This window comes from Protopterus annectens, chromosome 1.part0 (genome assembly GCF_019279795.1).
Source record: "Protopterus annectens isolate FY-2018-M chromosome 1.part0, PAN1.0, whole genome shotgun sequence".
Classification (NCBI taxonomy): Eukaryota; Metazoa; Chordata; order Ceratodontiformes; family Protopteridae; genus Protopterus; species Protopterus annectens.
Genome location: NC_056725.1, coordinates 788,439,655 through 788,454,219, shown reverse-complemented (window position 1 = coordinate 788,454,219; position 14,565 = coordinate 788,439,655).

Below are 14,565 nucleotides of genomic sequence, written 5' to 3'. Positions count from 1 at the left end.
CTCTTTTAATAAAGATTATTTTCAACCAGTGTTTATTTTCTGTAGCTTTCCCTTTTTTATATTGAGTGTGTAGATTTAATGACAAATACTATGCATTATAAACAAATCATTCTAACATCAACTTCTGAAAAGTTGTTATTATTATTTTTTGTTACATTTATATCAATTGCCTTTACCTTATCTATGCTGGATTTACTTTCTTCAGGCATGCCTTTGCTAGAAAATCCTCTGATTCTATTTCAATATCTCAGCAAGTACCTTTAGATAAGAATGTTATTTTGTAATGTCTTTATCCTGATATTAAACATTTAAAATGTGTAAGTACCCATGTACAATAAGTGCACAATAAAGGACTGGGGTTCCATTTACTTCACAGTATGCCCTATGTAATGGGGAGCACACTGACATAATGAGTAGCATTGTTGCCTTACACCAAGAGGTCATTTGTTAGTTCTCATTGAAATGTGTTCTGTTTGGCATTTGCATGCTCTCCCTGTGTTGTTATGTATTTTTTCCAGGTACTATGGTTCCTTTCCTCATTTCAAAGACATGATAGGTAACTGGCAAAATTGTCCACACATTTTTTTTTTTTGCAGCATGGGTGTGAAACAGTAAAAATGGACTCCCTATACATTTCTTCTATTCATTATTTGCCTAGTAAACTCTGAGAATTATGACAGTGTTCATGGGGTTATTACAAGAGTCTGATGCAACTCAGCAGCAGCAGAAGGATGGCACCCTATGCAGCAGCCATTTTTAAGAGCATCCAGGTAGAAAAGAAAGAATGCATAATTATAGAAACCTCAGAAAATGTTTTACAACTGATACTTATTTAAAAAAAACTCAGAAAATGTTTTACAACTGATACTTACTAAAAAAAACCTCAGAAAATGTTTTACAACTGATACTTATTTAAAAAAAAACTCAGGAAATCTTTTACAACTGATACTTACTTAAAAAAAACTCAAAAAATATTCTACAACTAATACTTGTTTAAAGAAAAGCTGATAGTCCACAGTACCCATTCTGTCTATAAGTTAACCTTCATTCTAAAATCTTTAATTAGCATGTATTTGCACACACACACACACACACACACACACACACACACATACACACAAGAAAAGAACATAACCAGACTCCAAGAATTTATTTTATAGCTACACTGAAAGCAACCTCGACTTATTCTTATTGAAACAGTAAGCTGATAATAAATCCCACCATTTATTTTTCTCCTTATATGAGCTAGAAGTGTAACATTAGTTGGCTGTGGGCTCTTTGTTTCCCTAAAGTACTGCTTGAAAAGAAAGCTAGGGAATACGAACATTTAAACAAATTCCTAGTTTCCAGTCACACACAGTCAAATGTTTGCTCATCCCTTCTGTACACAAAGTTACTTTTGTTAAAAGAAAGGCTGATTGATTACATAAGGTCTAAATGTCATCAGCAGTCCCTGCAATGTAATCTCTAAGTTAGGCTTCACTATTTAAGCAGTAAATGAGTGCTTTGTCATTCCAGATATCTATAAAATACATTCTTGTCAAGATAAATTCTACATGACCTGAGCAAAAAGATGGCCTTGCTTGCAAACCCAACCTTCTTTTCTATTGTTTCTATTGTACCACTTTACCCTTGTGCCTTGTTAGTATATCACCATATTCACAACAGGTCCTCTTCACATGTGTGTATTTGCTTAAAGCCAAAGCAGTGTCCTATGGCTAGAGCAGGGGATTAGATCTCAAACCTGTGTGACAATTTCATCATACTGGAAAGACTTTGATCAAGTTGTATAAAAAATCAAGGTAACATTTTCTCTCAGTTGCAGAAATTGGCAAATTAATAGCTTTTAAGAGCCTGACAAGAGCTATTAGCATGAGTCCTGGTAATGCAGATCAACATGTCTGAAAAAACATTTTCAATGCTCACTGAGTTTGCCCTTTTTCTCACTGTCCTGTGACCATGGAGGTAGTTTTTATTTCTTAGAGGGGGCATGAGGTGCAGGGGGCTGGGACTAGCCCCCCTACAAATAAGCTTTGCTTTTGAATCACTGCAAGTGGTCTTCATTAATATAGTTTTGTAGTGTTGAGACTGACTTAAATTATTTTTGAAAAATCAGAATAATTCCAGTCTTTCTGATAATCAGGTATGTCCACAAATGCATTTTTAGGAAAACTCATTATAAAAGAAATATTGCATTAAATGCAGAATTCTATACACTGAAGTATAAGTATGAAAAGTAGATGGTTCCTGTTTCACACACAGTGATCGAGTGCATTATGCTGAAGCACACAAACACAGGAAGTGGACAAAATGACCCTGGTGCAAAAAATGTATCATTTAAGGACAGGGCCCTTTATCTGGTCACACATAAATAAATAATAAATAAATAAATAAATAAATATACAAATGTCAGGTCAAGCAGTCTGTCTATTTTGTTTCATTGCTGAAGTGGTGGTCATATCACCTCTCACTGAAGGGCATTTTTATGCAAATCACAGCTAGCTTTTTCCTCTTAGGTGCACTATAATCTGTACCACAAATTGACAAATACTGATGTACTAGTTGCAGGTACTGAATATTTTAAGTATGTTTGTACTGTGGTTCTTTCTTAATCATATCCTCGTGTGCATTATGCAGATCTAGAAAATTAATGAAATCATTTATTGCAATGTATTCTAGTCACAGCTGTGGAGCTTTTATGTACCTAACTGAAGAAAAACTACAATAAATAAGCAGAAAGCTTTTGGAAGTCTGGAAGATACACAAAGCATGATAATATACTTGTAAACATGAGCTTATATCGTATTTCATTCATAAGTTCTAATTACAGTAACCTGGATTGGAGTATTTAGTCATCTGCAATGATAAGTAAGTCTCTTGAGAAGATTATTGTGGGGCTTGTAACTCAGTGATACCTTAAACAGGACTTCTTTGATACTTATACATCATTAATTTAGTCACTCCATTCTAGATCAAAAATGTAAACTGTGAAAAATAAAGTAAAACCTATTGTCAAGGCTTATTTTATCACTAAGGCAGGCCTTGTCAGATTAATGGATTTAGGACTTTGGACAGGATTATCAGAATGACCTGCAAGCCCTATAGTAGAGTGATGGAGTGTCTACCTTCACTGCAAGTGACCTGGGTTCTGTTGGTAGCCAATGTATTTTAGGTTTGGATGGGTAGGGAAAGTGGTCACTGTATGTCGAAACACTAGCACTTGCAGTAGGCAGGATCAGTTGCTCAGTGTGTAATGTTACCTACTCCCATTTTCTCGCTGTACCTGATTTATTTTCTGGGTGTCATTACTTGAAAAGTTTCTCAGTTCTTTTCATGCTTTCTCCATTTGCTTCTGGCATGATGTAAATGGGTACGTTTGACTTAAAACAACAGAAATTTGTAATCTTTATGGAATAAGTAACTGCTGAATATTTGATTTTTATTACCATACTGAGGAAGGCATTGCGGAAACCAGCATATGTTTTTTAAACCGACCAAATTAAGAAAAGATTGTTGGATTGGGTTTGGAGAGTGATGGTGTTTTTTTTTTTTTTTTTTTTACTTTTGACTTAAAAAGATGTGTTTTCTTTTTCTAATACATTTTTCTTATTGCACCTGTTACACATTCAGCCCTTTTGTATTCACCAGGTCATTAAATATCACTGAATATGTGGACAGTTTAGTAGTGTGTAGGCATAACTGAATTAAACAGACATTACTGTATGCTGTAAGGGTATCACCTTAACATTACATCTGCAAGAATAAAATTACACAGAGAAGCCATGCAGGTTAGAAGGAACATAATTTAATCTCTTCATACAGCCATAAAGACATGCAAGTCAACACAGCAGGCAAAAAAACACAAACTGTCAAAATCTAAGCCCTTCTTTCAAAATTAGTCATGCATTCCTTGTAAAACATAGGGACAAATCTTGACCAATGGTCATGGAATATTTATTTAGCAATCTTCCTGTCTTTACTTCCTGTTTTTGTAGGTCAGTCTGTCAACATCTTGAGCTAGACTGTGTATTCTGTGTAGTCTAAAGCTGGAAACTGACTTCCAATAACACAGGTTAATCATTCTCACATTTTTCTGCTGTGGGCTTTATATATAATCATTGCTTTTTTGTTTCATTTTTGCTGTTAATGTTCCTGTTTTTTTTACTGGATTTTTCTCATATTCTTCTTTGCATTGCTGTTCATATTTTCCACTTCTGATTTGAAGAAAATGTACCCATTCGACTTCAATACTAATACACCAGATTTTTTTCTTTTAATGATTTTTAGTTAATAAGACACTTTTCCACATTGTCAAATTCCCTGCTGTCATGCATGTAGAACTTGTCACTCATTAAACAGCAATGTTAAGGCAGACCTTTCTTTTGAGGGGATCTCTACCAATACAAGCATCAGTCTCGACCAATCAGAAGATGATAGTGTTAAATTATCCTTTGTTGCACCTTAACATTATTATGGTGCTGCAATCCTTTGTTACACCATAACATTATTATGGTGCTGCAATCCTTTGTTACACCATAACATTATTATGGTGCTGTATCTAGGTTTGGAGTTACTTCTTGCAGCATGGCTTTATCCTTTAAGAATTTTTGTCTTCACATCAGTTTATTAGTATCACAGTTTGTGCACATTCAAATAGCTGTTTTGATGTATTCTTGTTGCCATTGTCCCCCAGTCATCATATATACTTATACATTTCTTAAATAGAGCCAACATATTACATCCGAGTGATGCCTCCGGGTCTATATTATAAGCAAGAAACCTGAAATATGTGAATGCCAAAAGAGAGACACATAAACATTGATCTACAAAAAGAGCGAAGGATGGAAACGCTGAAATGCACAACGTCAAACACATTCCCGGAAGCAACAGCACCATACACATAAGTAAACCCAATGTAAACAAACACAACACAAAGCACTTTTATTAATGTTTTTGTAGGGGGGCAAGCCCCCCTGCACCCCCCACACCCCCCTACTTATATATACCAACTCTGAGACTGCTCTACAGTGGGGAAAAGGATATATTTCCTCATCCCCACAATCACCCTGCTGGCCAGGGAAATCCGCTTGGCATTGTGTCTTTCGATGTTTCCGTCCTTCACTCTTTTTGTAGATCGACGTTTACGTGTCGATCATATCGGGTTTGCCTAATTCGTCTTTCATCTTTTTAATATAGACCCACGCCTCAAGGTGCATCTGCAGTTAACTCCTGCTGATGCTTCTAGGTATCAAATATTGTTTTTTCATATTTGCATTGATAATTCCAAAACCATGCTATGTACAAGGTTTTAAAAGATTTCATCTCAAACCTTATGCAGTGATAAACTCAATTGCATAAATATTTGACCTCTGCTAGTGCAGGTACAGAGATACTGTTATTTTTATGATATTAATTAATGTAGATATAAGTTTCACATTTTCTAAACATCTCAACTACCAAGTAATATAGACAGAACACTGTAGCCTCATATGAAAGCTCTCAGCTGGATGAATAAAATGTTGCTAATGGTATGTATAACTTCAGTGGCTGCTGAGATACTGTAAGTTGTTAACAAAATATTACAAACATAATTGTTACTGTGTTTACTGTGACTTATAAAATTCAGTTTAAGACCTAGAACTTAAAGAATACTACCACTATAAAAACAGTTTGTGCTGAAGGGTTTGCCATTTATACTTCTTTCATATGCCCAATGGTTCCAAAGATATGAATATTTGTTTAAAATGTGAAGACATAATTTGATTCTGTCAAAAGCTTAGGCTTCACCCATTGGAAGTTACAGTGCAAGCTTCCTGAGCTCCATTGGAGTGAATGAGTTAAAGTCTAACATCTTTAAGTCTAGCTCAGTCAGTTTTGACTGACTTAACTTGATATTTAAGTTTATGGTGAACCAAACTGTTTAGTGAAACTTTGCTGCTAGATGACTGCCTTCTTCCAGGTTTGAGATATTCTTTCTCTCTGCATTTAAAAATACCATGACAACACCTGCAATCTTCACTTTATCAAGCTCATCCAAGAGCTAGCTCTTTTAGAGTTGTCTTGTGTAGGACATCCAAAATAATGCTGCATTTAAAAGTGCCTGCAGTCATGGGTGCTCTGAGTTGTATGTGGCAGATTACCCACGCCTCCACTGAAAAGGTGGTCTTGCATAGCCCATTTGGACAATCCAAGTAAACAAATGTCATACATAAATAAATTAATATCATTCATCAATAACACCTGTCGTGAATGTGCTATGCTAGGGATGTTGTTGTTGTGTCTTTCGGCTTTTCCCGGTTAGGGGTCGCCACAGCGGAACTCCAGTCCGCTCATGATTGGCAGTAGATGTCATTTTCACAGAAGTCCTTCTGCTATCACTTTGCAGTATGACCCATCCTCCTTTTTTTAATTTCTTGTCTGGGTGTTTCCGTCTGAATATTTTTCATTTTTAGTGGAGAAAAAATGCAAGTTTTATATATTGTTGAGCAGTCAAAATAAAACATCATAGACTACTGTGCTTATGCTTTGAAATCAGGAAAACTTTACTTTTAAGTGTTTTACTAACATTAGACAATCTTAACAGTGCTTAGAAATGCTTAAGAAAAGTCTGTTAAGGATACCTAAGCACTGCTAAGACTCAATCTCACTCTATGGACTAAGAATGCTGCCTTTTCTTTTGGCCAAAGTGGAATATTTTAAATGTAAACGTGAACGTTTGCAGGACAAATAATACCAATAATCAGTGCAGAGGTTTGGACATCACCTTTTTTGCCAAAATAAAAGCCTGCTATTGTAGAATTTGAGTTGTTACTGTTGTTTCATATCACAATAAGGTACTTCAGTTATAAAATAATTGTTTTAAGCAACTGTAAGATGAAATTTAGGAAAAACATTTTGTCCTAAAATCTTAGGACATTTACCATTTTTCATGTTTCTTTGCAGGACACAGCTACCAAATAGGGACTTTCCTATGTAAAGAGGGACTGGTGGTAACCTTATTAGGGACTGACGATCCTCTTGCAAACAGCAGTGCCAGGAGGTAATCAGTTTGTTTTTAAACGCTTTTAGAACTTCATTCTGTCATTCTTATATGGAAAGTGTGGCAGAACAAGAGGTCTAACAGCTTTTAAAGTTCTAGTTCCACAAAAGGACACTCCATTTTCTTCCTGCTGTCTGCCAGTGTTTTAGTGTTTTACCAACTTTGAAAGTCAATAAACACTTCTTAACCCTGCACATCTTTTATTTGTAACTGATAGTAAATGGAACAGAAAAAGCTCCATGCATTGCAAAGGATTATTAACCCTCCATTACGTTTTCAACATGAATGATAAGATTTACCTCTTGAGATTCACGCTCAAGGTGACTCTCTTGGCATCCATGTTTCTAAAACATAATAGCCTGGTTATGATCGGAGACCCATTGTTAATCTTCTATATGTTTACTTTATCAACAATTAATCATAATGACAAGTATGCATTGGCTAAAACACTGAGCAACCTTCATGAGATAAAATGTATGTCTGAATTATAAACAGAATAGCATATTACAATACTATTACTGAATTCTTTATTGCACACATTTTCTTGCATGATTCCATGACAGACTTGTTTGCTTGTTTGCAAGAAAGTCTTCAGGGGTGTCTGTCTTAAATAATACATAGTTGTTACTTTCTCCTAATGTATTTGGCAAGGATTTCCAGCACCCTGTAATACAGAAGGCATGGTATATCCTCATACTTGGTTTGGGTGTTGTAGTACAATGTAAAGTTTGATTTCAGCAGGTGTGTGATTTGTACTGTTCCAGAAAGTGGCCAGAAGAACAATGCTCATTGTCCCGGTCCTCTTCAATAAACACAACACAATGAATGACATTTGACGACCTTTATTAAAACTTCCATAACATAACTCTGATTACGAGATTTGTTAAATACAACAAGACATAGTGTACAATGTTAATCAGGACAGTGTACCTGCTCATCCAACCCTGTAAGCAGCATCCATACCTTTGCTCACCTACTAAACCATTCACTGAATTACCTTCAAACCAAATAACCAGCGTCCTTACCTTCGCTTGCTTATAACCAAAACTCCTTGAAATGCATCACCAGACACCAGAGGGGGAACAGAAGAAGGCAAGCCTGTCCCTCTTCTCTGCCTACTGGAAAACCACAATCCCACCAATCTGCCAACAAAAAAGGGAGGGTGGGAGGGTAGCAAGTTCATGCCAACATGTAATTACTTACCAGCTACACTCATCTAAATCCCTTAAGCTCCTCCCACCCTTATCTCATTTCCTTCCAATCAATCCTCCCACCATTTAACCCTTTCACTTCCACAACCCATTGAACTCCCATTAATATCAACCTGTGTCCCAGGACAACTTGGCTTCTGCCAAGTCTCATTTGTCCCGGTCCCCGTCGATAAACACAACACACCACATGACATTTGACGACCTTTATTAAAACTTCCATAACATAATTCTGATTACCAAATTTGTTAAATACAACAAGACATAGTGTACAATGTTAGTCAGGACAGTGTACCTGCTCATCCTGCCCCAATAAGCAGCACCCATACCTTTGCTCACTTACTTTACTTATAACATCCTTATAATGTTAACCAGGACAGCATACCCGCTCATCCTGCCCAGTAAGCAGCGTCCATACCTTTGCTCATTTAATTTACTTATAAACCAAACCTCCTTATAATATTAATCAGGACAGTGCACCTGCTCATCCAACCTTGTAAGCAGCATCCATACCTTTGCTCATTTACTAAACCTTTCACTGAATTACCTTCAAACCAAATAAACAGTGTCCTTACCTTCGCTTGCTTATAACCAAAACTCCATGAAATGCATCACCAGACACCAGAGGGGGAACAGAAGAAGGCAAGCCTGTCCCTCTTCTCTGCCTACTGGAAAACCACAATCCCACCAATCTGCCAACAAAAAAGGGAGGGTGGGAGGGTAGCAAGTTCATGCCAACGTGTGATTACTTACCAGCTACACTCATCTAAATCCCTTAAGCTCTTCCCACCCTTATCTCATTTCCTTCCAATCAACCCTCCCACCATTTAACCCTTTCACCTCCCCAACCCATTGAACTCCCATTAATATCAACCTAACACCCCCTTGAAAGTGTCCCAGGACAACTTGGCTTGTGCCAAGTCTCATTTGTCCCGGTCCCCTTCAATAAACACAACACACCCAATGACATTTGACGACCTTTATTAAAACTTCCATAACATAATTCTGATTACCAAATTTGTTAAATACAACAAGACAGTGTACAATGTTAATCAGGACAGTGTACCTGCTCATCCTGTCCCAATAAGCAGCACCCATACCTTTGCTCACTTACTTTACTTATAACATCCTTATAATGTTAACCAGGACAGCATACCTGCTCATTCTGCCCAGTAAGCAGCGTCCATACCTTTGCTCACTTAATTTACTTATAAACCAAACCTCCTTATAATATTAATCAGGACAACATACCTGTCCATCCAACCCCATAAGCAATGTCCATACCTTTGCTCACTTACTAAACCATTCACTGAATTACCTTCAAACCAAATAAGCAGCGTCCTTACCTTCGCCTGCTTATAACCAAAACTCCTTGAAATGCACCACCAGATACCAGAGGGGGAACAGAAGAGGGCAAGCCTGTCCCTCTTCTCTGCCACCAGCCTGCCCAGGCTGTTCCCCCTCACCACTAACTTCCATCAGCTAGCCACCCTTAGAGGATAAGGCCAAACATCATTCGGTGTAAAATAATTACCAGTACATTACCAGCCCCTGGCAATTACCTAATGCTTACCAAAGCATCACCTGCCACTGGGGCAAGAATACTCCACCCCAACCACCAAATTAAAGAAATTGCATATCACCCTTCCCAAACAATTCCTTTTACTTGCCCAATGACATGCAGAACCTGAAGAACTTCAAAATGCCATTTAACAACCGCCTTGCCAACACCAGTCACACATATCAAAAGTAAATCATCTAAACCCCATGATGGCTTTAGCAGCCTGACCCCTCTTTACTCTATCAATACCCTTGAATGCCACCAGCAATATACCAAACTGAAAATGCCGTATGCCACAGGTCAACCAGATTATACTAAAATGAAAATATCCTATGCCACCTGGCCAACACAAGATTAATGACATGCCAACCCCAATCCCGCATGCATAAATTAAACTACATCAACTATTAACCCTACCAAAGTAACCCACTCAAACTGGCCAAATAAACATGTCCTACAGCAGCAAGAAATCACCACTGCCCCAATTGCAATGTGCTGTAATGACCATTGATAAATTATCTAATACCCTATAACCTCTCCAATACTCAAAACATCCACAAAACAAAACCATTACCCTTCAAGTCCATTTCCATCAGGGAATTGACTGTTACTTACTCCATCTGTAATCTCAATGTGCCCACCCAAGTGATCAGGACTTCCACTGAAATATGCATGCAGATTTAAAACATGAAGCAAAACCATTCTCACTATGACGACCATCTAACATATGTGATCTATATGTCTTCCCATACAAATATATCCAATATTAAATAACTGACAACTTAGCAGCATGGAAGAAAACCCAAGATTACCCAGCAAAACCCACACAAACACAAGGAAGGCACACAAGGCCCACAAAACAGGCCGAGAATCAAACTGGAGAACCTCTAGCTGTGAAATGACACAAACTGCTGCACCACTGCATCCCATGATATTTAAATATTAAAACTCTTAATTCTACCATGGATTGTTCATTATCCTGTAACATAAATCAAACAAGGTCATAAAACATAATACTTATTCTAGAGTAAACAAAAAGTTGGCTGTGCTTCTTTCTTCTTCCGAATCACTGTGCTTGCCTTTTAACCTATCCATTTCTGACCACTCACCCAATGACCCCACCGCTGAATTGTCACCAAAGCATGATCATCTGCAAACTCACTGTGTCTCACCAATGAAACTCGGCACACCATCATCTACAAAGAAAAAGATAAAATTAAACCTTCAAATAGGGACAAGAAGGCTCCACCTTATATCCACCTATTTCAAACTACAGCCACAGTGTTCCAAGACCCCATCTGCAAGAAAAAAAAGACATGTAAAACATCCAAAATACATAACGCATTCCAAGACATCTTCAGTGACAACCTATCCTGCCAACCTGGGAAGGAATGTACCTCCCACACTCCAATCTGTGACAAAGCAGCCATAACTGAAGCAATGCCTCCTATGAACCTATCAAATACCCCAAGATAAATTTAACTACTAGTGAAATATATTACAAGTATCAGGGCCACACGCTCCAAGGATCTAAACCTTGTCATCAACATGAACAAACCATGCTGGAGGGATAGGTTCCTAACCCAGAGAATCCTCAGACACTGGAATAGACTGCCCCTACATGTCAAGCCTCTTTGGCCCACTTCAAAGAAACCTTGATGACTGGATGTGAGATAGAAAATTCACCCTGGGGATCATGTCAATGTATTTAAGAATGAGATGTGACTCTGACAATGTTCTTACCTGAACACAACTACCAGGATGAAAATTAAAGTATAATATTAGAGTGCTGTGTCACCCATCTATAAAACTTAATATACTAATTTCAAGGCTTTGTCATGTGTTTACTGCATTCATAATACCAACCTTCAGCACTGCAGGCATTCCATTAAACCATATGTCACGAACTTCCAGGGTAATCAAATAATTCTGAATCAACCAGTGCAAACCTTTCAAGCTTCAATGGGAGAGAATGTCATAATGTATTTATTTTAATTCTGTACTGCATGTACATTTTATAACGACCCTATCAATTACCCAATATAAATGTAACAACCAATGAAGTATGTTAAAACTAAACTCCCACGTGACAGGACCTATCAATCACAACCATCTGCCTACCTCTTAACTTTCCATCTCCAACTGAGGCACACTACCCAACATATCCGATTTTGGATTTCTTGATGCTCCATAGTCAAAGTTTTTATCTCCCTGGTGCAACTCCATAGCAAACTGAATGCTATGCGATGAAAATCAAATGTATCCACAAACCCAAATGGACTTTGATTTTGACCCCTTGATGACCCATAGCAAGAGCACTCTACTTGCCCCTTACAACGTCATCCCCCGATTCTCTGGTGGCCACATCAAGTCGGATGCAGCAACCCACCCCGTGCTTTCAATAGAAAGAAAGCCCTCCCACTTCCAGCCGCGGTGTGCAGACAGTCACAAATCAAACACCAAGTGACTTACCACAATCAGAACTCAGTTATAGGGCTGTCTAATGCTCCTGTAGCTACCATCCAACTCAATCCCACTACTTCACTTTCCCCAGTTGGCTGCAAACTCAAAGCAACTTACCACAGTCAGAACCAAGTATCAAGGTTGCTTATTGCTCCTGCCACTACTATGCAGCCATTTTGTGGGCTCTCTCTCTTCCTAATGACAGCTGAGCTTTCCAGTCACCAATGTCCCTGATGACTTGTAGTCATGACAACTGCTGGTACTTTTCCTGGACTACGTAGCACTGGCACTGTATTAGGATTTAATTCTGTATGGTATTCTCCAGAAAAACTTCCTAATTCTGTAAATAAACTAGAATAGTCACACAGTATCATACCTCTCAACCTCTTAGTGCAAAAAATAGGGACACATTTTAAATATTGCTCTTAGAAATGTATAAAGTTGCTAAAATGTCCGGTCTTGTCATGCATTTTCTGAAGGATATAAGTCTGAATCTCCCATGCCTGTCACTATTTCTTGACTTCAATCCCCAGTCGTTTCACAGAAAACCACTAATTTTATGATGAACAGACCAAAATATGAGGCATAAATCTGGCAATGCTGAATACACAAACTTCCAAATCGCATCAATGAAACCACACACTCCTTAAATACAAAGCTCCCGGTCACAAACTACCACACCAATGTACTTCAAGCATCACATTTAAGCACCAAGATTAGGCCTTTAATGTTGAGCAATATAACCCAATCGACATGAAGCGATCACCTACCTCTCAACCTTTACAGCATGATAACTGGACAAAGCCTTAAATAAACATGGGTAAAGGCCCAAATCTAGGGGCATTTCCACACACTACTCACACAAACTTGGGGAGCTGATAAAACAAATCTCGCATCAGTCTGAATTTCCTGAAGGATATGAAGCCCTAAACTCGAATGCCTGCCATTACTCTTACTTTAATTTTTAATGATTTGCTCCCATTGGTAAAACTTTTTTTTTTTTATAAATGGCCAAAAACGTGAGAAAACTACTGGGCACTCAGTGAAATTCCGTACAGGTGGAAGGTATGAGCAGTCAAGCAGCATGAGCGGTCAACTCCTTCCGACTTGACAACCACAAACTGGGTCCTCAACCTGGCCATAACACGCTATACTTATAGAATCTCCTCTACCTCAAAAGTTACCTTTATAAGTGTATTTATTAAATTCTGACCCCTTGACTGCCCAAGTGTATTTGCCATGATTGCACATGCCCTTCACTCACACACCACCCCTACACAACCTCTTTGCCTTTTAAATAAATCTTCGACTGCAGCGTACAATCTCACCAGGCCTGTGTGAAGCCATCCTTACCTCACAGACATTACAGCCCACGAAAAGTAAGTGGTACAGGCCTGGAAACACCTGCAACTCCAACCTTCATAAAAGAAATCCATGTACTTTTTTTTTTTTTTTTTAAATGTTTGCCACGAACATGCATCCTTTGCCACTCAGCCACCAGCAGCCAACCACCATGCTGCACAACCAAAACCTGCGAAATGCCAGCCAGGAAGACCCAACGGAAAAGCCAGAGAATACCACACGAAATCCCCCCAACTACCCAACACTGAAAACACCCGTCAAACTCTACAAACCAACTATGGAGCATCCCATCAGCAATAAGCCCCCAAACCATCTGAACATACCCAGAAACCATAGCCAAAGCCATATAGCCCTTCACAACCTACTATGCTATTCCCGCGGGACCAGCCCCTCCAAAAGGAATTGAATATAGAAATTACTACATTAATTGTCAAAGTTTGATTCAAACTTTACCCTGTGTAACTCATTATTATTTAAAGTTCCATACAATCTCCGTGTGTGCATCAGGGAGTGGCCGGTACTCACAGGCAATGCACTGCCCGGGGAAAACGCTTATTTTGAAGTCGCAAAGGAAATGCATTCTGGATGTATATGTGGAGCAATGTATATGTGAAACAACACTGGGATCTTCTGGGACCATTTGTGCATGCCGCCCTGCCCCCTTAAGAGATAACACTGCTCTGGGCATGCCTGCAAGCCACTTCCAGTCACCGCGCAAATCCTTAACCGAACCTACTGCTCGGCAGACTCACTAAACCTACCACAATTAAGTATGCCAGTACTGAATCTCTCCCTTTAACCACCGACTAGGACATCAGTGGAGATCAGTGGCACAGCCTGCCCCTCCCCCATCATTAGTAGCCAGTGCCCTGCTATCTGCAAGAAATCTGTGCCGCGACATGAGAGTAACAGCGGGACAACCGAGTGGCCAT